The 24,996-nt window shown below is 39.6% G+C and overlaps 1 pseudogene; it reads right to left on the bottom strand.

Annotated features, from left to right (window-relative positions):
• Positions 1-1,040: 1,040 nt before the first annotated feature.
• LOC131758744 (heterogeneous nuclear ribonucleoprotein K-like) lies at positions 1,041-2,587 on the bottom strand (annotated as a pseudogene).
• Between the last annotated feature and the right edge of the window lie 22,409 nt (positions 2,588-24,996).

Raw genomic sequence — 24,996 nt, 5'->3', positions numbered from 1 at the left:
AAATGACCATCTTACAGATGAATGGATAAAGAAGATGTAGCAATATACACAATTGAATACTACTCAGCCATAAAAAGAAACGAAATTGAGTTATTTGTAGTGAGGTGAATGGACCTAGAGTCTGTCCTACAGAGCGAAACAAGTCAGAAAGAGAAAAACAAATACTGTATGCTGACACATATATATGGAATCTAAAAAAATGGTTCTGAAGAACCTAGGGGCAGGACAGGAATAAAGACGCAGACGTAGAAAATGGGCTTGAAGACAAGGGCAGGGGGAAGGGTAAGCTGTGACGAAGTGAGAGAGTGGCATGGACATATATACACTACCAAATGTAAAATAGATAGTGCGAAGCAGCTGCATAGCACAGGGAGATCAGCTCGGTGCTTTGTGACCACTTAGAGGGGTGGGATAGGGAGGGTGGGAGGGAGACGCAAGAGGGAGGAGATATGGGGATATATGTATACGAATAGCTGATTCACTTTGTTATACAGCAGCAACTAACACACCATTGTAAAGCAGATACACTCCAAATAAAGACGTTAAAAAAAAATAGACCGTCTTAAAAAAATGACCACCAATAACAGGTTCACTAAATTTATTTTAAAAATCATAAAACATTTCTTACAAAAGAGGATTACATTCTGCACACTGCTCTGAATAGATGCCAGGGACATATGGACTATTGTTACTTTTCCTCCCTGTCCCACACCCCCCACCCCACCAAATGTTACAGCGGCCACAAAGCAAAGTGTTCACAATAATTACATGGGGGGATTTTTTTTTTAAACCACCAACAATGAACAAAAATTAAAATTCACTCACTCTGCTGCTGTTTCAAAATTTCAATGTTCGTTTTTGCACACCCTCCCCCAACCCCCAACCCTGTTTGTAAGGAACTAAAACATTTCATCTGGTGAACTGCAAAGATTTCGCTATACCTCAAATGCAGAACACCTATGAAGCAGAGGAATGTTGGCTTTTTAAACAGAAGCAGATTAAAAAAAAAAAAGATACAGGACTCCTTCAGTTCTTCACTATTAGAAAAACTTTCCAGAATACTGCTTCACACTATAAAAAAGAAAAAAATATCTTGCATTAGAATCCTTCAACATCTGCATACTTCTTCACACTGTTCCACAGCAAATACTGTGCATTCTGTATCTGGTCTTGTGTTCCTGTAATGGTAATGATCCGATCTTCGGACCTTTCTAAAGGCTCATCAATTTTGATCGAAGCTCCTGACTCATGACGGGTTTGTTTAATCTGCTGACCACCTTTGCCCAGCCAAATCTTTGGGAATAGTTACCTGTGTAGTAATAATAGGTCCACCAAGATCACCATATGAGCCACAACCCCCTGCATAGGAATAATCATGTCCAGAGCCACCCTGTGGTTCATAAGCCATCTGTCACTCTGATGGGCTCCATGCATCTACTGCAGAGTCCCTGGTTTCATCAGCACTGAAACCAACCAAGCCATCATAACGGTCTCCAGGTCTCCCTCTTCTGTTATAGGCCATTAGATCTCCTCCTCTAGGTGGTGGTGGAGGAAGAGGAAGATTCTGAGCTCTGCCTCCACCCAGGCCCCCTGGTCCAGGAGGAAGTCCTCGACGAGGGCTCATATCATCATAATCTCTTCTGGATGGAGGCATGGGATGCCCACCCCGACCAGGAGGCATTCTGTCAAAACCACCTCTTCCCTACATGGGAAATCCCACGGAACACCTGGCGGTCATTGAACATCATTGTAAAACCACCATAATCATAGGTTTCATTGTAAAAATTGGGATCATATGGCTGAGCACGTCCTTTGATGGGAGACTCTTATATAAGATGAAGGATGATCTTTATGCACTCTACAATCTTAAAAGGGTTTCCTCCAGTAAGAATTACTCTGTCCGTGGATTGAGGACAACATTCCTGGAAAAGCTTGATTGAGTGTTCTCTTGAAGTTCTTTGACTTTAGCACCTTTGACCCCAGTAATTCCTCCATCCAGACTCTGATGAATCAACAGTCTCATCTCACAGTCAAAGTTGCATCCTTTATAGTGTTGGTAATTTAAGCATTCCGTAGCATCAGATTCGAGGGGGAGCTGGCTGACTGCAGTGGGTGATGGCAACTGCAGGCCCTCTTCCAAGGTGGGGATGGTTTTCTTCATAATTTCTCTGTTTCAGCATCAGCACTGATACTCAATATGCACTCGGGGCCACTGCTGTCTGGGACCGAAACACTGGCATTGCAGTCTATATGGAGAGCCTTAATATTCTTGCCTCCTTTTCCAACCACTGCCCCAGCATTCTTGCTCTGAAACAGAATGCGTAATTCAACCATCTCATGAGTGTTTCTAGATCTTTTAAAAGCTTGTTCCTCTTCCATATCTTCAGCAGGGTGTTTACCAAGTTTGCCATTGGTTTCGGTGTTGGAAAAGGCTTCCTCTGGCTGTTCAGTTTCCATTTTCTTGTATCAGAGGGACACACCAATCAGTTATTAAATATATCCTTGCAGGGCGGAACTGAAGTGTTCTGGGCGGGACCAACTGACACCCTAGTGCTGCAGTAGCCTGTAGGCCGCAAATAAGCAGGAAGTAGGCAAGATGTTGAGGATGATGCAGCAGAGAAACAGAGGATAATGACACCTGCCAAGGAAAACCAGTTTTATTTTCTGAGAATTTGGAGCAAATGTTATCAGTCATAGGTACGTCTTAGTCTAAGAACAGGAAATGATGTTGAGAAATAAAACATAACCAAAAAGGTTGTTTCTCATTTTGTTCAAAACCATTTCCTCCATGAACTTTTCCTCTAGGAATTCAAAGAATTACATAGATGGAGCATGACTCAGTCTCTCCACTGACCCCACTTATTGACAGTTGGGAATTTTGGCTTCCCCATGTCAGTACCCTGACACAATATCTTTCTACTTATTTACCTGCAGGGAGTTGACTCAGAGGAAACCTCAGAGTTTCAAAATGCCTTATAAGCAAATGGCAAAACACGCACCAGCCAAACAGAAACTAGATTGTCGTCTTTCCATAAGCATTTCTATGTTTCTGTGATATAAATAAATAAATATCACATTTCTTAAAATACTTGGAAAGGAGGAAGATTGCCAAACATTTAACAAAATTATTGTTGACCTATTACATGTCTAAAGAAAAGAATACTGAAAAAATGAGGAAATCTGGAGAGAAAATACTGTGTAAATTAGAGATGTGAACCTGGAAAGCTAGATTAAGATAAATCAAGTTGACCTGCAACGTTCTAGCCAAGTGAAGTTGAAATTACTAATAGGTGAAGTAGAGAAGGTGTCACACCCTCCACTGGGACACCACCGTGGTTGAACAAGCGGCGTGTGCTGCTCATTGTGGGAGGGAGAAATCACACCTTGGGGAGGGGGTATCTCATGAAAATGGCATTCATTCAGAATAGTTTCTCTTTAAATTTGGACTTGCATTAGGTGATTTGGGGGGAGGGTTAGGAAACAGGGCTTCGCTCTGGACTGAATGTTGTCAGAAAGTGGGGCAATTCTATGGCTGGGTCTCTTATTGAATCTTACCTAGACAGAGGGATATCAAGACCGAGGCTAAAACTGTAAGAGTAAAGAAGCAGCAGGCATGCTGATCAGGCTGCACAGCCGGATGTTTGATCATTTTTGTGGCTTAGCCCACATTCATGATTTACTCTGTGTTCAGTTGTGGTTATGAAGTGTCTTGATCCATCGGGCTCACAGAGCAGCTTGTCTGATGTCAGTGTTCTGTGATATTGTTTATTTCAAAAGAAGAACTTGAACATCTTGCTGGGAGTACCAGCCCAGCTCCTGGAGGTTGGGGACAGCTTTTCTCTTTCTCAAAACCATACGAGATTTTCAGCATCAAATTATATAAAGCAATTCTTTCTAATAAACAAAGAAACAGGTCCAAAAAGACTGAGAAAGAGATTTGTAAAGTTACAGTGTGAGTGAGGAGAAAATTGTTTTATCAAGTTGACAGCCACTTTCATTAGAAAAGATGATAAAATTTCTCATCTTCATCATTCAAATTCGATAATTTTTTAAAATTTTGTCAATGCGGTTTCAAAATTAGCTAAAGAAATTTTCTTTATGTCAAGAAAAACTGGGCAGAATTTTTAAGAGTCCACAAATACTGAGCTGGAAATATTTACAAAGCACGGGCTATACAGAAACATATTTTGATGTATGCCACAACAAACCTGCCTCACCCTTTTGAAAAGTGATTAGGCCATAGACGTCAGGAGGTATAAAAATATACACATGTTTTAGGCTTCCCTGGTGGCGCAGTGGTTGAGAGTCCGCCTGCCGATGCAAATGACACGGGTTCGTGTCCCGGACCGGGAAGATCCCACATGCCGCGGAGCGGCTGGGCCTGTGAGCCATGGTCTCTGAGCCTGCGCATCTGGAGCCTGTGCTGCACAAAGGGAGAAGCCACAGCAGTGAGAGGCCCGCATACGGCAAAAAAAAAAAAAAAAAGAAATATATCTATATATCTATATATATCTATATATATCTATATATTATATATATATATACATGTGTTTTGAGTTAGTAACTGATCATAAGGTTTTATTCTTTGTAAATATTCTTTAAAAATAGAAAAATTACATGCTTAAGATGTTACCATCAAATTACTAGTGGTAATTACAGTTGTTTTTCTTTTTTAAAAAAGGTGCTGTCAAAGGCAGTACTCTTCTGTTTTTAATTTATTTTATTAATTTATTTATTTTTGGCTGTGTTGGGTCTTTGTTGCTGCGTACAGGCTTTCTCTAGTTGCAGCGAGCGGGGGCTACTCTTCATTGCAGTGCACAGGCTTCTCATTGCAGTGGCTTCTCTTGTTGCAGAGCACGGGCTCTAGGCACGTGGGCTTCCGTAGCTGCAGCACGCAGGCTCAGTAGTTGTGCCTCTCGGGCTCTAGAGCACGTGCTCAGCAGTTGTGGCGCACGGGCATAGTTGCTCCTCTGCATGTAGGATCTTCCCGGACCAGGGCTCAAACCCGTGTCCCCTGCATTGGCAGACAGATTCTTAACCACTGTGCCACGAGGGAAGTCCCTAGTTACAGTTTAATAGCATCCTAATTTCAAACAATAGGAGAAACAATAAATTTGCATCTAATTCTCCTAGATTATCTACTAAGGCATAATTTAACTGATCATTACTGGAGGTGCTATGGCCCATCGAAGTTGTCCTGCTTTTGAGTCCAATGGGTCTTTTATTTCCACCTTATCAGTCATCGGATATGGGTAGGGCCCAGAAGGCTCTGACCTTAGGTGAGGTCAGCTCACCTCGGCAGTTCACCTCAGCAACTGAGGCAGTTTCTGAAGGTCATCTGCTCACAGTATTCCAGTAGTGTTACTGAGTCCAAGCTCATTCTGCTTGCCCCACGACAGGCCGATAAATCGGGAGGTGAGGTGTTGGTACAAGGTAGAACGACTTTATTCGGAAAGCCAGGAGTCCGAGAAGATGGCAGACTAGAGTCCTAGAGTACCATCTTCCCAGGGTCTGGATGCTAGTTTCTTTTATAGAACAGGGAGGGGGTTGGTAAGGAGGTAAAGTAAAAAAGGCCATAAGTTTTGCATGTCTCCTGGTTTTGCCAGACTCAGGGAGGGGATGTGTTAATTTCTTCTTTCCTGCAGCCATTCACAGGTGAGCTGGGTCAGGATGTTCCTGGTGAGCTAACAAAGGTATTTTAGTTTAACATTCAGGCAAAGGGGCAGGGTTCCCTGAGACAGGCCATTATGTATGTTTATAACTATAGCCAACTTCCTTTTAGTGATTAACTTGTAACAAAAGCAACAGAAAGCAAAGAAACAGATCTAATATGGAATCAGATTTGTTCTTCCCTATTCCAGTAGCTAAGGTGATGAAGGAGAACATAGGGCACAGCCCAGGTCCATGGCAGTCCACCCCTAGCACTGCCGGGATCCACTTCCTCACATACATACAGGGAGCAGCTTTTCTAGGTTTCTGGGGATCTCTCTTCCTAAGGGAAGCTTGGGTGAGGAAATGAAATGGGAAGAACTATGTTCCCAACCACTGCAACTGATATGGTCTCCCTCCTCCATTATGCACTGTAGATTTTCTTTCTCTTTAGCTGGCACCTCTGCTTGTCTCAGAGGCTTCCTGGTGACATGATTTGGAAATTTGTCCTCAAAGAGCCTAAAGCGCTGATCACCATGATCTTCTCAAGACAGAATTACTATACTGGTCTATTTTCCATCAAAACTGGGCAAGAGAGTGCCAAGTGGCACCTAAGTGGATCACCTGAGTTTGATCCACTGGTATGGGAGGCTACATAACATCATATTCAGTCAGAGTCACATGTTCCACAAAGGAGATGAAGGAATCAGCCCATGACCATGAGCTCCGCTGGTACTTAACAGAGTGCCTGCCACCAGGAAAGCTCTTGTCATCCTCAGCAAATGTGTGAGAGAGGAAAAGGAGCCTACTATGCACATGAAATTGCTTAGGGGTATGTGTGTGTTTTGTTTGAGCTGAAGCATAGTAGGTGCTCAGTAAATATGAATTTAATGAACTGTAAATACACAGTTTTTACATTTTGCAAAATACATTTTGCAAAATAAAGTATTTTTAATCATTAACATTCTCCTTGCTATCCCCAAACAGCATAAGAGCAGCTAACCTCCAACCATGAAGGAAGATGACTCCATATTAAAGGATACAGATTATTTTCTAGTTCCATGATACTCCATTATAGTTTTTATTTCTATATTTCTATTGTATTAATCCTTTATAGGGTTTCTAACCATTCTATATTGCCACTCCAGGCTCCTATCTTCCGGCTGGAGAAAAGGCTGATTACCATTCCTCCTTTATGTGTCACAAATGAAGAAAATACTGTGAAAACAATAGTAATATGGACAGGATAATTAGTTACTTTATTACTAGCTCAGGTGGCAGCTCAGGTAAGTCTCTTAATCTGTGACCTCTGTTATATAAAAAGCAGGCAGCTAGATCTCAGCTCCTTTCCATTCTAACAGATGTTTGCTGACGGTTTTTTCATTTAATGGTAAGTGCATCTGTAGCCTCCACACACACACACAAAAAGCGTCTCGGTCGCTGCCACTAGAGGGCGCCACAGCCTAAGACCTGAGATGAGGTTGCCGCTAAGGCCACTGCACTGCAGCTGCAGTGAGATACCGCATTGTATTGAAATACATTTTTTGCTGTACTGTAGCGTAATGTAGTGCATTGAATTGCGTTAGATTAAGTTGTGTCATATGATATGGATTTATATGGTATTTAATTGAATTGCCTTAGAGAAACTGCTCTCTATTTGCTACTACATTTTTTAATTGGCGCCTATAATTCGTGCCCATAATTGTCATTTTCTTAAATTACAGTGGCTAAATTGAAGCACAATAAAGCATAATTCATCTCAAGAAATCTTCACCAGACTCACTTAGAAAGAGGCAGAATGTTCTAGTTGGAAGGGCGTGGATGACCCAATCTATCTTGCGAACCATTGCCTCTTCACAGCCTAGAACACTGCTTGCACACAGTAGGCCCTTAAGAACATATTTCAATGAATTAGACACAGTTCTATTCCATATATGCTATTATTGGGGTGAACTTGGGCAAATTATTTAATCCAGTATTTTTTTAGAATGGGTCCACTGATTAGCCATAGTTGAATCATCTGGGTGTTTATTTAACTTGTTATTTCTTAAACTACCTTAGACCTAATACTTTAGCACTCCTCTGAGTTGCTGGTGGTGGTCGTGGGAAATCTGCCTTTTTAATAAGCATCCCATGTGTAATTGAAGTTTCAGAACCACTGGCTTCATCCACTTCTGGTGTCAATTCCCCCCTCCCATATTCATCTGAGGAGTTAATCAATTAACTAACTCATTTCTTTGATGCAAATATGTCTATGGAGTCATCACCACTTGCAAGGGTTAGAAAATGTCAGGTCTCACAGCTGCAGAAACAGAGCACAGTCAGGGAAGAGTGAGACTTGGGCTTTAAGTGAATCTGGTGAAGATTTCTTGAGATGAATTATGCTTTATTATTATGCTCCTAGCCCCTGCCTTGCTCAGCCACAAGCAGGAGGCCTGGATGTGAAGAATTAGGAACACAGGGTCCAGCAAGGATGGTGGAGGAGGGGTTTGTACACAGCCTTGAAAAAGAGAAGCAGCAAACGGCAGTCAATGCTCTGCTGTATTCCAAAGCCTGATCCCTGACCAGCAGCAGAGCATCACTTGGGAACTTGTTAAAAAAAATGCAAGTTCTTGGATTTCAACAAGGACTGACTGAATCAGAAACTCTGGGACGGGCACCCAGGAGTGTAAGTTCTAATAAGTCCTCAGGTGATTCTGATGCATACTAAGTTTTGCGAACCAGTGCTCTGTCTGTATGCAGTGCCCCCAGGGCCAGCTGAACCTGGGGCACCTGAGTCCCTACCTGATTCCCCAGCTGAACCCTGGACCCCTGTTGACCCACATAGGCAGTGGCCTCAAGGTCGTCCTTTTCCTTCACGGATCAAACAGGGTGTTTAGCAAGAGGACCCTCTTGGAAAATCTCACAGTCCCTTAAATAAGTATTAATATTGGCATATTAATTCATCTGTTACTTTTATCAATCAACAAATAATTTTTAGTGTCTACTGTATTCCAGGCACAACTGTACCACTCAGATTATAGTAGGGAACTGAAGAGATGAAAAGCTCTGTCCTCATGGAGTTTATAGTCAAGTGAAAGGAGATGAACAGCACACAGTGGAAAAAGTGAAGCAGTAAGCGCTGTGGAGTCCTCACTGCTCACCACAGCACTATTCACTGGAAGCAACCTAAGTGTCCATCAGCAGATGAATGGATAAAGAAGATGTGGCACATATATACAATGGACTATTACTCAGTCATAAAAAGCATGAAATAATGCCATGTGCAGCAACATGGATGGTCCTAGTGATTATCATACTAAGTAATTCATACAGAGAAAGACAATTATCATATGATATCTCTTCTATGTGCAATGTAAAATATGATACAAATGAATTTATTTACAAAACAGAAACAGACTCACAGACACAGAGAACAAACCTACGGTTACCAAAGGGGAAAGTGAGGAGAGGGATAAGTGAGGAGTTTGGAATACACACTATTATGCATAAGATAGATAAACAACAAGGACCTAGTGTACAGCACAGGGAACTATATTCAATATCTTGTAATAACCCATGGAAACGAATCTGAAAACTATACATATACATATCTATACACATATATATTTGAATCACTTTGCTGTACACCTGAAACGAACACATTGTAAATCCACTCTACCTCAATAAATAAATAAATAAATAAATAAACTAAATTTAAAAAATAAGTTCTATGGAGGAACTAAAGCAGGGAAGAGGGTTGGGTTGCACTGGTGTATACATTTGTCAGAGGTCATCGAATGGAACATTTAAGATTTGTGCATTTCATTATACCTAAAAAAAAGGAACAATTTTGGTTTATACAGCTATATTGAACTCTAGTTAATAATGTTAATGATATGCACACAAAGGTGTCTGGGGGTAAACAAACCTATTTCTTATAAAAATAAATTAATAAAATAACATATATTTTAAAATAAAATATAATATACTTTATTATAAAATAAAATATAATTTATTTTAAATGGATCGAAACATAACATGATGACGTAAAATGGATAGATGGAAGGATGGATACATAGACATATAATTTAAAAAGCAAGTATAGAAAAGTGTTCATTGTTGAATCCATGGGGTGCGTATATAGTAGTCACTGTAAAAGTCTTTCTACTTTTCTGCATATTTGAAATTTTTTATAATAAACTGATCAGTCCAGGTTTTCCTACCCCAGCACTGGTTGCCATGGAGAATTCTGCTCATGGGTTTCTGTTCCAGCAAGTTGTGATTCTCTGTACATGCCTGTTGGTCTAGTCAATTTGGGGGAAGTGGTTTGATTGTGACCTCACTTCTCTTACAGATCTGAGAAGAGATGTTGCATTTTCAGTCTGTTCAGCATTTTATTTGTTAGGGCAGAGTGGTGACTTCCAAGCTCCTTACATGCTAGATCAGAAGCCAGAAATCTCTATTTTAATCCTTAGATTTGTGACTGAGGCCATGAAGAGTAGGCCTGCTGGTGGCAGCTGAAGGGCCGCCTTCATAGGGGCACTCTATGAGCCTTTGGACATGAACAGTACAATTGGGGCCTGGTGCCAGTGTAGTAGCCAAGAGCAGGAACATCTCTTGTGTATCTGCTGACCTATGCACCACTTAGGTCCTTCCACAGTGACAGCGTTGGAAACCTCAGGATAAAATACTCAGGCTTGGGCATCCGACGCTTCACAAAGAAACCCAGCAGCAGGGGAAGTGGAGCGGCCTCAAATGGTTGTAGGTAGGGGTCAAGTTGAAGAAAATGGAGAACTGAGTTGTGATCCCTAGAGAAAGCTAGAAGCCCTGAGGAGGGATATTGCCAGGGCCGAGTTCTGGTGCTGTGTCGATAGAGAACAAATGGTAGTGAAATATGGGGTTATACTTAGCCCAGGTTGAGCCACATTGCACCCTCACGAGTGTTCACCTCTCCTTTTACAGAGGTTTCTGGGTTAAGACAAATGATTAGAGCAAAGAGAGTGAGGAACACAGCAACTCTCAGTGGCAGCAAAGAAAATGTGTAACAATCCACACATAGGTCAGATAGCAGCATGTGTAGAAAGGGAAACTGGTAATGTGTGTCCTGCAAGTGCAGCCTCAGTATCACTGACCACCGGTGTCTGCAGCCTCAAGTTCGCCAGCTTTATAAAGAATGGCAAAGACACCAGACTCAGAGTAAGAGATGGGCAGGAAAAAGGGCACCCTCTGGCTATGACATTGCAATGGAAATGTGAGCCTCTGGGGTTCAGGTTCCAGGAAGCTGTACCAATAGGAGCCTGAAGTTAGGAAAGCCAACCTACTGCTTCTGATGACAGCTGATGTGGAGTGAGAGAGGTGCTGATGGGTTAGCTAATCCCTTTTTGTTCATTCAAAGCCTGGAGATACATCTTGAGTCCCAACCTACAAGGGCTCAGCCTTCTGAAAGCAAAGGTGGCCGTGGGACCTTGGTCTGGATGCAGGAAGCTAAACTGTGTGCAAAACGAGGCAACGGGTTCTCAACTCCCATCCCTGCATCTTTACCTTTTCCCCAGGCTTTAATTATGCTGGGGTGGGTGTCAGGGGATGGGGCAGCCGGGAAGATTGATGTGGATTGATGGTCACACGTGAAATTTGGAGGAGGAAGAAGAGCTGCTCCCCAAATAACCCTCCCACTCTTCTTTCTCCCTCATGCACTGACTATTAAAAAACAACACTAGTCCCTAGAAAGATGCTGTCGAAATTAAAACATCCTTCCGGGGGACTTCCCTGGCGGTCCAGTGGTTAAGCCTCCGCGCTTCCAGTACAGGAGGCGCGCGTTTGATCCCTGGTTGGGGAACTAAGATCCTACATGCCGCTTGACGCCGCCAAAAAAAAAAAAAAAAATTCTTCCCTTTGTCTATTGCCCTTAATAGCTGCAGCATTTGAAAACTCATTAAATTCAAAGCCTTTTCAATTATATACAACACCCTAAGAAGTTTATACACATCTTGATACCAAGATCAAGAAAACCTTATGTAGGTGTGTTTATTCATATTTATATACGTACATAGGTGTGCATGTGTATATGTTGGAAGGGGGGAGGGGCAAAACTGGCAACTTCTTCAGGCATTAAAATTATAGCTAACACTTTGCACATATGCTTACTCTGTGCCAGGAACTGTTCTAAAGCCTTTGCACATTCACTCTGCTTACTCATTTAATCCTCACAACAACCATATGAAGCAGATATTACTGTTTTCATCACTATCCCTATCCTACAGATAAGGGAAAAGGACACAGAGAAGTCAAGAGTGGAGACAGGATTTGGATCCATGTTATTCGCGCTACAGGCTCTGGGCTATAGGGGTTGTCATCCTGGGGTCCATTTAAAAGGCTGGATGGGTGAGTCTTCCTAATTCTACAATTCAATTCAATTCCACTCTTACTGCTAAAAGAGATTTTCTACAGTTGTTTCCTTGTTCAGACCTTTGCTTGCAGGAACATGTTGGGAGATTGGAACCTTTGCCTGTAGGATAGAAAATGACAGATTAGGGGAATGGAATGTCACATTTCCAGACATGTCTGGGGAAAAAAGATATAGAACATTGAGCTTCTTTGACCTCTTCCCTCCTTCCTTTCTACTATGCCTTTTAGACATTCCTCTTCTCACTGACAGGCATCTTACATAGTCCAAGACCAAAAGAAAACACTCCACTTTCTCCCTAAACTACAGATCTGCTGGGCAAAGCAGGGACTGAGACACAGTTGTCTGCCAGTAGCCCATCACAAAGGTCAAGCACAAGTAAATGTTAAAGACAAGGTTGATTTGACTTATGTGATTCAAGAAATGTTTTCATCTCTGCAGTAATTATGTTATAATAATTGTAGCCACTATTGGTTGGGCATTATCTTAGGCTCTCACTAATCTATAAGATAGCCCTCTACAGTATTAGCTCGTTTATAAACAAAGAAACTGAGGCTTCTGCATTCTCCTTGACTGTCTTCACTCCATGTACCTTGGATTTTTCTGTCTTTTAATTTTCCCTGCTCCCTCCTGCTCCAGATCTTTTGCACATACTGTTCCTTCTAAATATAATACTCTTCCCTAACCTCCTTTAAATTATGATACAGTTTAGAACTTATCTAAGAGTATAATTATACATTCATTAGTGTCAGTTTTAAATAATGTCTGTCTCCCACTTGATACTCTGAGGTCCACAAGAGCGGGGATTAACAGGTGCCTTTGTTCACCATCATATCATCAGAAATTAGTGCAATACCAGGAACATGATAGGGACTCAGTAATAGAGGTTGCACTAATTAGTTTGCTCAAATTGGCAGAGATAAGAGTCAAACCTACTTCTGCCTGTGCGTGTTGCCTCCAACATATTCATGACATTTCACAAAAAGAAATCAACCTTAAATTAATAACCTAAAAAGAGGTGTCAAGGAAAAGGAGCTGGGCAAACAGTGGCACACCACAATTGCAAAACATAGGTCTTGGGCTGAATGACATTGCAAAGCCTTCAACTTTTGAGTTCATGGAGAACCCCTGTCCTTTCTACCTGACTGCTCTCATAATTACCTCTCCATTTGTCTATCTAGCAATCTGTGGCTTTGGATCACACCACTCGTCCTACTCTTTCTTTGTCCCAGATTAATTTCTGTTGCCTTCAGCCTAAGTTTGTCACTAGATATAGATATAGATATATACATACATATACCTATAGACATATATGTCTATGCTTTTGGAAAGTATTAAAATGGATACTTGAGTCACATTGGAAAACCAAAAATTTCAAATTAAATATTTTTCATTGGCCACAGTCTACTTTCATTTTTCATGTAGCTCCATCCTTCTGTTGTAACTCATAACTTCAGTCTTGGAAGCATCACTTTTGAGATCTTTGCCCTCTCCTGTTCACACCTCTGTAAATAGCAATAACAGCTCCTATTTATTGAGCAACTATTATGTGAAAGGCACATGGTGTTTCACTTACCTCTCCTTATATTGTATGACTGCATCTGAGGTCTCTATAAAGGTTCTCATGTCACAGATGAGGAACCTAGGGCTCCAGGAGTTTAGCTGCCCAAGGCACAAACCCAGTACGAAGCAAGACCAGAATTAAAATCACATCTGATCACAGTGTCTCTGTTCATTCTGCCAAACTGCAAAAAGGCCAGAAGATTTAACTCAATTTAAAAGAAGTAATAAGGTGGAAGTGTGCGCTTGGGTCCTTAGGCCCCACTTTCCCCTTCGCGAGTAGAACCTGGGTACAGAATCTCACCATCCTTTGCCTGATTTCATGAAACAAGCCTTCTGACAGGTCTCCAATCCTCTAGCTCTCTCCTGGCTTCAGTCTATCTTCTCCAGGATGACCCAGCCATGGAGCTGAAAGGATCTTGGTGTTCCGGCCAGGTGTCAGGCCTGAGCCTCTAAGGTGGGAGGGCTGAGTTCAGGACACTGGTCCACCAGAGACCTCCTGACTCCTCATAATACCAATCAACAAAAGCTCTCCCAGAGATCTCCATCTCAAAGCTAAGACCCAGCTCCACTCAATGACTAGCAGGCTCTAGTGCTGGACACCCCATGCCAAACAACTAGCAAGACAGGAACACAACCCCACCCCTTAGCAGAGAGGCTGCCTAAAATCATAATAAGTTCACAGACACACAACCAGACACGGTCCTGCCCACCAGAAAGACAAGATCCAAACTCATCCATTAGAACACAGGAATCAGTCCCCTCCACCAAGAAGCCTACACAACTCACTGAACCAACCTCAGCCACTGGGGGCAGAAACCAAAAACAATGAGAACCACATACCTGCATCCTGTGAAAAGGAGACCCCAAACACAGTAAGGTAAGCAAAATGAGAAGGCACAGAAATACACAGCAGATGAAGGAGCAAGGTAAAAACTCACTAGACCAAACAAATGAATTGGAAATAGGCAGTCTACCTGAAAAAGAATTCAGAGTAATGATAGTAAAGATGATCCAAAATCTTGGAAATACAGTGGAGAAAATGCAAGGAACGTTTAACAAGGACCTAGAAGAACTAAGGAGCAAACAAACAATGATGAACAACACAATAAATGAAATTTAAAATTCTCTAGAAAGAATCAATAGAAGACTAACTGAGGCAGAAGAACAGGTAAGTGACCTAGAAGATAAAATAGTGGAAATAACTACCGCAGAGCAGAATAAAGAAAAAAGAATGAAAAGAATTGAGGACAGTCTAAGAGACCTCTGGGACAACATTAAAAACACCAACATTCTAATTATAGGAGTCCCAGAGAAGAAGAGAAAAAGAAAGGGACTGAGAAAATATTTGAAGAGATTATAGTTGAAAACTTCCTAAATATGGGAAAGGAAATAGTCAATCAAGTCCAGGAAGAGCAGAGAGTCGCATACAGGATAAAACCAAGGAGAAACATGCCAAGACACACATTAATCAAACTATCAAAAATTAAATACAGGGCTTCCCTGGTGGCGCAGTGGTTGAGAGTCTGCCTGCCGATGCAGGGGACACAGGTTTGTGTCCCGGTCCGGGAAGATCCCACATGCTGCAGAGCGGCTGGGACCGTGAGCCATGGTCACTGAGCCTGTGCATCTGGCCAGTGAGCCTGCGCATCTGGAGCCTGTGCTCTGCAATGGGAGAGGCCACAATAGAGAGAGGCCCACATACTACAAAAAGAAAAAACAAAAACAAAAACAAAAAAAAGAATATTAAAAGCAGCAAGGGAAAAGCAACAAATAACATACAAGGGAATCCCATAAGGTTAACAGCTGATCTTTCAGCAGAAACTCTGCAAGCCAGAAGGGAATGCCAGAACATATTTAAACAGATGAAAGTGAAAAACCTACAACCAAGATTATTCTACCCAGCAAGGATCTCATTCAGATTTGATGGAGAAATTAAAACCTTTACAGGCAAGCAAAAGCTAAGAGCATTCAGCACCATCGAACCAGCTTTACAACAAATGCTAAAGGAACTTCTCTAGGCAGGAAACACAAGAGAAGGAAAAGACCTACAATAACAAACCCCAAACAATTAACAAAATGGTAATAGGAACATATATATCAGTAACTACCTTCAATGTAAATGGATTAAATGTTCCAACCAAAAGACATACACTGGCTGAATGGATACAAAAACAAGATCTGTATATATGTTGTCTACAAGAGACTCACTTCAGACCTAGAGACACATACAGACTGAAAGTGAGGGGTTGGAAAAAGATATTCCATGAAAATGGAAATCAAAAGAAAGCTGGAGTAGCAATTCTCATTCTCATCAGACAAATTCTCATCAGAAAAAACGGACTTTAAAATAAAGACTACTACAAGAGACAAAAAAGGACACTACATAATGATCAAGGGATTAATCCAAGAAGAAGATATAACAATTGTAAATATTTATGCACTCAACATAGGAGCACCTCAATTCATAAGGCAAATGCTAACAGCCATAAAAGGGGAAATTGACAGTACACAATAATAGTAGGGGACTATAACACCCCACTTCTACCAATGGAAAGATCATCCAAAATGAAAATAAATGAGGAAACACAAGTTTTAAATGATACATTAAACAAGAGGGACTTAATGTATATTTATAGGGCATTCCATCCAAAAACAACAGAATACACTTTCTTCTCAAGTGCTCATGAAACATACTCCAGGATAGATTATATCTTGGGTCACATATGAAGCCTTGGTAAATTTAAGAAAATTCAGAATTGTATCAAATATCTTTTCCAACCACAACACTCTGAGACTAGATATCAATTACAGGTGAAAAAAACCTAAAAAGTACAAACACGTGGAAGCTAAGCAATACAGTACTAAATAACCAAGAAATCACTGAAGAAATCAAAGAGGAAATAAAAAACTACTAGAAACAAATGACAATGAAAACACAATGACCCAAAACCGATGGGAAGCAGCAAAAGCAGTTCTAAGAGGGAAGTTTATAGCAACACAGTCCTACCTCAAGAAACAAGAAAAAATCTCAAATAAACAACCTAACCTTACACCTAAAGCAATTAGAGAAAGAAGAAAAAAAAAAAAAAACCCTCAAAGTTAGCAGAAGGAAAGAAGTCATAAAGATCAGATCAGAAATAAATGAAAAAGAAATGAAGGAAACAATAGCAAAGATCAAAAAAACTAAAAGCTGGTTCTTTGAGAAGATAAACAAATTGATAAACCATTAGCCAGACTCATGAAGAAAAAAAGGGTAGAAGACTCAAATCAATAGAATTAGAAATGAAGAAGGAGAAGAAACAACTGGCACTGCAGAAATACAAAATCATGAGAGATTACTACAAGCAACTATATGCCAATAAAATGGACAACCTGGAAGAAATGGACAAATTCTTAGAAAAGCACCACTTTCTAACACTGAACCAGGAAGAAATAGAAAATATAAACAGACCAATCACAAGCACTGAAGTTGAAACTGTGTTTCAAAATCTTCCAACAAACCAAAGCCTAGGACCAGATGGCTTCACAGGCGAATTCTATCAAACATTTAGAGAACAGCTAACACCTATCCTTCTCAAATTCTTCCAAAATATAGCAGAGGGAGGAACACTCTCAAACTCATTCTACGAGGCCACCATCACCCTGCTACCAAAACCAATGGTTAAATATGAGTTGCAATGTGGAATCTGAAACCATGTCAATGAAGTATTTATACTCTGACATAATAAAATCATCTGGTCTGTTTTAAACTTTGGATGGATCTTTTACCCATGCAAGATTCTGTGACATTATGTATTGGTCATTTGGAAAATATTGGCTTAATGACTTATGCAGATCTTCCAAATGTTAAGACATTTCATTATATAATATCAAAAAATCACATTGTCTATATCATCACTGGTCTTATCAGAAAAGTGCTGAAGAATTGGGAAAACTCTTCCCAAGAATCATAAAAATATACTCCAGAAAATCACAAACACATATTCAATATCATTAATCATTAGGGTAATACAAATTAAAACCACAATGAGATACCACTATATACCTAATAGAATGGTTAAAATTAAAAAGTCTAACCATACCCAGTGTTGATGAATATGTGAAACAATTAGGATTCACATGTGGACAGAATGGGGAGCAGGATTACAAAGGAACATGAGGATACTTCTGAGGGTGATAGACATGGTCATTATCTTGAATGTGATGATGATTTCATGGTGGTATGCATATGTCAAAACTTACTAAATTGTATGTTTTAACTATGTGCAGATTATTATACTCAGTAAAACTCAATACATGACAAAAAATCCAATTGTCCAAACTGAAAGTTAAAGAAATGTACTCAGAATATTCCCTTCTCTTAACTTTCACATTGCATATTAACAAGTAATATAAATTTCACTTATGAAATTTAGTTATGATATTATCTCCATTTTCATTGTCATCAATGAAAGAGGATTGGTGGGAAATGTCTGATGCCTGGTAGAAGCTCAATAAACATTTGTTAAATAAGAAGATGAATCTTTGTCGGAACCTGCAACCATTCCAAGTAAATGTACAGGCTAAGTAAGATCACTGTGGGGACTATAGAGATGCAGTTTCAAAACAAGCAAATTGTCTACAAGCAGTAAGGAACACATCAGGTGAGGGACTACAACAGAGAGGAGGGTAATGTGGGGGTGATGGAAATATTTTCTGTCTTGATTGCAGTGATGATTGCAGGGTGTGTACATTCATCAAAACTCAAAACTGTACACTTAAGATGGGTGCATTGTATTAGGCATAAATTACACCTTAATAAAATTTATTTAAACAGAAAAACTAAATTATAATGCAGGAGAAACTTGGGATCTACATTCCTGGGATTGCTGGTCCAACAAAAAACAAAGCAGCAAAACTATAGAATATTAGATGTCAAAGCAAAGACTTTGTAGCTGTGGAAATTAGTAAAAAAGTACATAGCCTAAATGAAAAAGTTTAGATATACTAATATTAATTCCCGATCAACATTTTATTCTAACTAATAAGCAGACACTACCCAATAATTACAGTTACTTAAGTGTTTAACCCAGTTCTGCCAAAATGCTGTGATCTATGTGACGTCACAAGAATTTACCTCAAGAAGAATCCCTTAGCACAAAGAGGATATGCTCCAGGAGCTGCATATTGTGACTGTAACCAACACAAACTCAACTATATCTTGTTTTCTGAAATTATGCAAGCATCTATGCTTAGAACGTATGATGGAGTAGCCAGGGTTATTAAGGGTGGGACAGAAAGCAATTGTGGATCCTTCTTAGAAAAACAATAGTTAATAGTTTAGAACATTTTTTTAAAATCTGTCGTTATGTATGATACCTTTGAGCACATCATATAGAGTCAGCATTAATGAAAATTGTGTTGTTTGATCATCATATGTCCATGATTTCCTTGAAAATTCTTAATTTCATGTATTCTATACAGGAATCCAATCAAATATTCCAATTTTCTGTTTAGAAATATTGTCATAATTATAATACTGCCTTAAAAAACATCTAGGTTACAATCTTACTTTCAGCAGCATTCAACTATTGGGTTGGGCAAAAAGTTCATTTAGGGTTTTTCTGTTATGGAAAACCCGAACGAACTTTTTGGCCAACATAGTACTATACTGAAGTTTCAGTACACTGATCTTAATTGCTTATAAGCTGTTATTGCATGGAATTGAATTTTCATACATTATTATTATTATTACTATTACTTTATTAGTTCTTTTCCAAAACTTGAAGAGAGGTCTTACATGGTATCAAAAATTCTGTGTGTTGGGGGAGAAGGAATGGAGAAACAGAATGGAATACAGATCAAATTAACTAAATGCCATATTTATAAAAACAGCAATCACTGTCACATTCCATTGTATTTCTTTATGTTTTGTACATAATTATCAGTTTTCAAAAGCAGTACCATTTAGGGTGGGATAATGACTACTGCTCATTTCATTTATTTGAAAATGATTCTCTATTCATTTACTGACTACAGTTGTTTATATATATTGAATATTAATCCCTTATCAGTCATATCATTTGCAAATATTTTCCCCCATTCTGTAAGTTGTCTTTTCGTTTTGTTGACAGTTTCCTTTGTTGTGCAAAAGCTTTTACGTTTAATTAGATCCCATTTGTTTACTTTTGCTCTTATTTCCTTTACTTTAGGAGGTGGATCAAAAAAAGATTGCTACAATTTATGTCAGAGAGTGTTCTGCCTATGTTTTCCTCTAGGAGTTTTATAGTATCTGGTCTTACATTTAGGTTTTTAATCTATTTTGAGTTTATTTTTGTATATGGTGTTAGAGAATGTTCTAATTTCATTCTTTTATATGTATCTGTCCAGTTTTCCTTACACCACCTATTGAAGAGACTGTCGTTTCTCCATTGTGTATTCTTGCCTCCTTTGTTGTAGATTAATTGACCATAAGTGTGTTGGTTTATTTCTGGGCCCTCTATTCTGTTCCACTGATCTATGTGTCTGTTTTGTGTTAGTACCATACTGTTTAGATTACTATAGCTTTGGAGTATATAGTCTGAAGTCAGGGACTGTGATTCCTCCAGTTCTCTTCTTCTTTCTCAAGATTGCTTTGGTTATTTGGGGTCTTTGTGTTTCCATACAAATTTTAAAATTAATTATTCTGGTTATGTGGAAAATACCATTTTGATAGGGATTTTGATAGGGATTGTATTGAATCTGTAGACTGTCTCGGGTAGTATGGTCATTTTAACAATATTAATTCTTCCACTCCATGTTGGTGAGGATGTGGAGAAAAGGAAACACTTGCACACTGTTGGTGTGAAAATACATTGGTGCATCCACTGCGCAATATAGTATAGAGGTTTCTCAAAAAACTAAAAATAGAGCTACCATATGATCCAGCAATCCTGCTCCTGGGTATATATCCAAAAAAACCCACCAAATCCCAAAACACTAATTCAAAAAATACATGCACCCCAATGTTCATAGAAGCTTTATTTAAATTGCCAAGATATGGAAGCAACCTAAGTGTCCATCAACAGATGAATGGAATATACAATGGAATACTACTCAACCATAAAAAGGAATGAAGTTTTGCCATTTGCAGTAACATGGATGGACTTGAAGGGCATTATGCTAAGTGAAAGAAGTCAGACAGAGAAAGATAAGCACTGTATGATATCACTTATATATGGAATCTAAAAAATACAACAAACTAGTGAATATAACAAAACAGGAGCAGACTCACAGATATAGAGAACAAATTAGTGGTTTCCATTGGGGGGAGGGGCAACTTAGAGGTGGGGCAATGGGAGGTACAAACTATGGGGGTAAGTTAGACTCAAGGATGTAGTGTACAACACAGGGAACATAGTCAATATTTTGTAATAATTGTAACTGGAAAATAATCTTTAAAAATGTTATTTAAAATGTTATAAAAACATTTTTAATTTAAAATCTATCTTAAAATCTATCAAAACACCACTATGCCCCGTGTTTCTTTCTGTCACTGAACTTTGAAAGTATGTGTGCTTTGAAATCTCTTTTCTCCTATGGCAGAGAAGACTGAATGGAGTCGATCTAGATGTTGAGGATTTTTAGTTCCTTGAGGGCAGAGATTGTCTTATTCATCTTTGTATAACCATCTCTGCACCTGCCTGGCACAAAGTAATTTTTCTTTTTCCTTTTCTGTTTTTCGAAAAGAAAGGCAGACTGCTACATGTGTGCCTCATTCAGATGTGTCTGGAGTGTTGAAAGCATGACTGCCCTACATTCTCCTATAAATGCACCTTGAGAGCTTGTTGGGTAATTTCAACAGGGGAGCACAGCTACGCATATACCCTTGACCAAAGAACGGTCTGCCTATGTAGGGGAAGGTCATCTTCTTTGACCTAGGGGAGCATGCAGCTGCAGGAGGGACATTCATGGAGGAGTGAGGGAGAACAGGGACACCACCTAGCCAGCCATATCAGCTATAGCAACCCTTGTGATCAATGGGGTGACAGATGTCCCAGTCAGATCAACCTTACATTCCAGTAATTTTTCAATGTCTGACTAAGCTGAATGTTTTCCACTGGCCATTATACTATTGAAAAAAAGTCCATATTGAAGATAAGAGAGGAGAAAGAAAATGCATTAGAAATGGAGATTATTTTATCACTTCTCAATTAATATAATGTTTTTCATTGTTCAGATTGTAAAAGCAGTTGTGTGGCATTTATGCCCATGATTAGGACAAACTAGAGCCTGATTCAAAAGTCAGTAAAAGTACAAAATATACAATAACTACAGAAGAGTGAGGTTTTTAAAAAATTCATCAACTATATAAAAGTTTTTAAATGACCTGTACATTAATAACAGCATTACTTTAATTAAATTTTTAGGGGAATTTTAGAAGGGAATTTCCCCTCCCTTATCTTATTTTTCTCAACAATTTTTTAAAAAGTCAAAGTTCTAAAGTCTTTGTTTTTATTTAAAAAGCAATTAAATGTTTCTTAATTTAAACAGGAAATGATGGTTTAGTCTTCAAATTCAAGAAAAATGTTGGGATTTTTCCCAGAGAATTAATGTTGTTATTATAATTTATTAAGATCTCTATGGAAAAATTCCCAAATGTAAAATGTATTTATTTTAAGCTTTACATATTGGAAAAGTAATTTATCATGTTGCCTTATCAATGCCTGGCTTCCTTATTAAGGCAATTTCTAGTCAGGTTTTTATTGGGAGTCCCCTCATTGTTTGGAGCTCCTCTGCTTCCTTTTTTTTACTTCATTTACTGCGTAGCCTTGGCTTCCAGTGCAGCCTCAGATACCTAACAAGGTGTAGGCTATGAAACAAACTGGTATGAGTGACCCACAGCAATTGGGTCATAGTGTTAGAATCAGGCAATTTGTTGTTCTCTTTGTATTTTCTTCCACTTGCAATCAGCTCTAAATATTTTTCAGGAGTGATTTAGTGGGATGTAGAAATGACCCATTCTAATTGTACACATATCTTTTTTTCTCCTTTTCTGTGTCATTTCTATGGGCGATTGTATCCCTGCAGCAGAATTATATTAAGAACACATTGTGGGCTTCCCTGGTGGCGCAGTGGTTGAGAGTCTGCCTGCCGATGCAGGGGACACGGGTTCATGCCCCGGTCTGGGAGGATCCCACATGCCGCGGAGCGGCTGGGCCCATGAGCCATGGCCGCTGAGCCTGCTCGTCCGGAGCCTGTGCTCCGCAACGGGAGAGGCCACAACAACGAGAGGCCCACGTACTGCAAAAAAAAAACAAAAAACAAAAAACAAAAAAACACATTGTGGTGGACTTATATACACTACCAGATGTAAAATAGATAGCTAGTGGGAAGCAGCCGCATAGCACAGGGAGATCAGCTCAGTGGTTTGTGATCACCTAGAGGGGTGGGATAGGGAGGGTGGGAGGGAGGGAGATGCAAGAGGGAAGAGATATGGGAACATATGTATATGTATAACTGACTTACTTTGTTATAAAGCAGAAACTAACACACCATTGTAAAGCAATTATACTACAATAAAGATGTTAAAAAAAACACATTGTGATCCTAAGATTTCTCTCACTTTCCAAGTAATAATATATTAGTGTGTACGCATATTCACATATGTGTGCATGTGTGTGCATGTGAGAGAAAAACACCAGTTGTATCAGTTGGCCTGTGCCCTAAAACGTACCACCCCAAAAGTTAGTGGCTTAACACAACAGCCATTGATGCAGCTCATAGATCTGTGGATCAGCAATTTAGGCTGGGCTCTGGTGGGCAGTCTGCTCTTCTCAGTTGAACTCTGTTATGGGTCTTCAGTCAGCTGCAGGTTAGCTTACTGACTCTCCTTTTAGGCTGTCAGCTGGGGTAATAAAACAACTGAGCCAAGGGTCTCTCATCATCCTACAGGCTAGCCCAGGCTTGTTCATATGGTTGTTCAGGGCCCCAAGAGCAAAAGAAAGGTATGTGCCAGTGCACAACTAGTCTTCAAGCCTCTGCTTACATCACTGGGTACTGACCCATTGACCAAAGCAAATCATATGGCCAAGCCCAGAACCAGTGTAAGAAAGTCCTTCCAAGGGATACAGGGAAGCAGGAACAAATGAGAGCTATTATTTCAGTCAAACCACCATTCACATCAATGTCCTAAAATAAAGCATCAAACAAGAAAAATATCTACTTTTAGGATCCTTTATCCCCTAGACCTGAAGTCATTAATTGCTAATATGGATTAGCCTACTGGCCTAGGAGAATTGCCAATGACAATGGAAAATCGTGAAATCACTAAATGTAAATAAACTATGCTATAGTGAGCAGCTATTTATGTATCACAAAGCTAGAATAACCCAGAAAATTTTAGAAATAAATGATGCTCAGGTTATACTGCCAGATGTTAAGTTGTACCATAAAGCTCTTATAATAATATGGAACCAATGCCAGTATAACTAGATAGGTCAGTGGAACAAATTATAAATTCTAGAATCACATTTTAAAATATATATGCCCTTAGTACTAGATAAAAGTATCACTTCAAATCAGAAAAAAGTATGATCTTGATTTTTTTACTCAACACATATTTATTAAGCCACCATGAATTGCTCATGAACCAATGTTTCTTTAGCCTTTGACATGGACCTGGCATTGTTCTAGGCACTGAGGACAGAACACTGAATCTAGAAGTCAAGGTCCCTGTCCTCTTAGATCTTATTTTTAATGAGAGGAGATGTAAAATAAACAAGTCACCCCAAACTATAAATATATATTCAATAATAAACAGAATAGCAAAATACATTCAGATAGTGATAACAATTGCCATTAATGCAATAAAACAGAGGACTGTGATAGAGAAAGACTGGAGGGCTTATTTAAATAGAGTGGTCCAATGTTCACTGCAGCACTATTTATAATAGCCAGGACATGGGAGCAACCTAAGTGTCCATCGACAGATGAATGGATAAAGAAGATGTGGCACATATATACAATGGAATATTACTCAGCCATAAAAAGAAATGAAACTGAGTTATTTGTAGTGAGGTGGATGGACCTAGAGATTGCCATATAGAGTGAAGTAAGTCAGAAAGATAAAAATAAATACCGTATGCTAACACATGTATATGGAATCTAAAAAAAAAAAAAAAAAAAGGTTCTGAAGAACCTATGGGCAGGACAGGAATAAAGACGCAGATGTAGAGAATGGACTTGAGGACATGGGGAGGGGGAAGGGTAAGCTGGGATGAAGTAAGAGAGTGGCATGTACTTATATACACTACCAAATATAAAATCGATAGCTAGGGCTTCCCTGGTGGCGCAGTGGTTGGGAGTCCGCCTGCCGATGCAGGAGACACGGGTTCGTGCCCTGGTTCGGGAGGATCCCACATGCCGCGGAGCGGCTGGGC

Source organism: Kogia breviceps, chromosome 6 (assembly GCF_026419965.1).
Source record: "Kogia breviceps isolate mKogBre1 chromosome 6, mKogBre1 haplotype 1, whole genome shotgun sequence".
Lineage (NCBI taxonomy): Eukaryota > Metazoa > Chordata > Mammalia > Artiodactyla > Physeteridae > Kogia > Kogia breviceps.
This window is presented reverse-complemented; position numbering and strand designations above follow the sequence as displayed.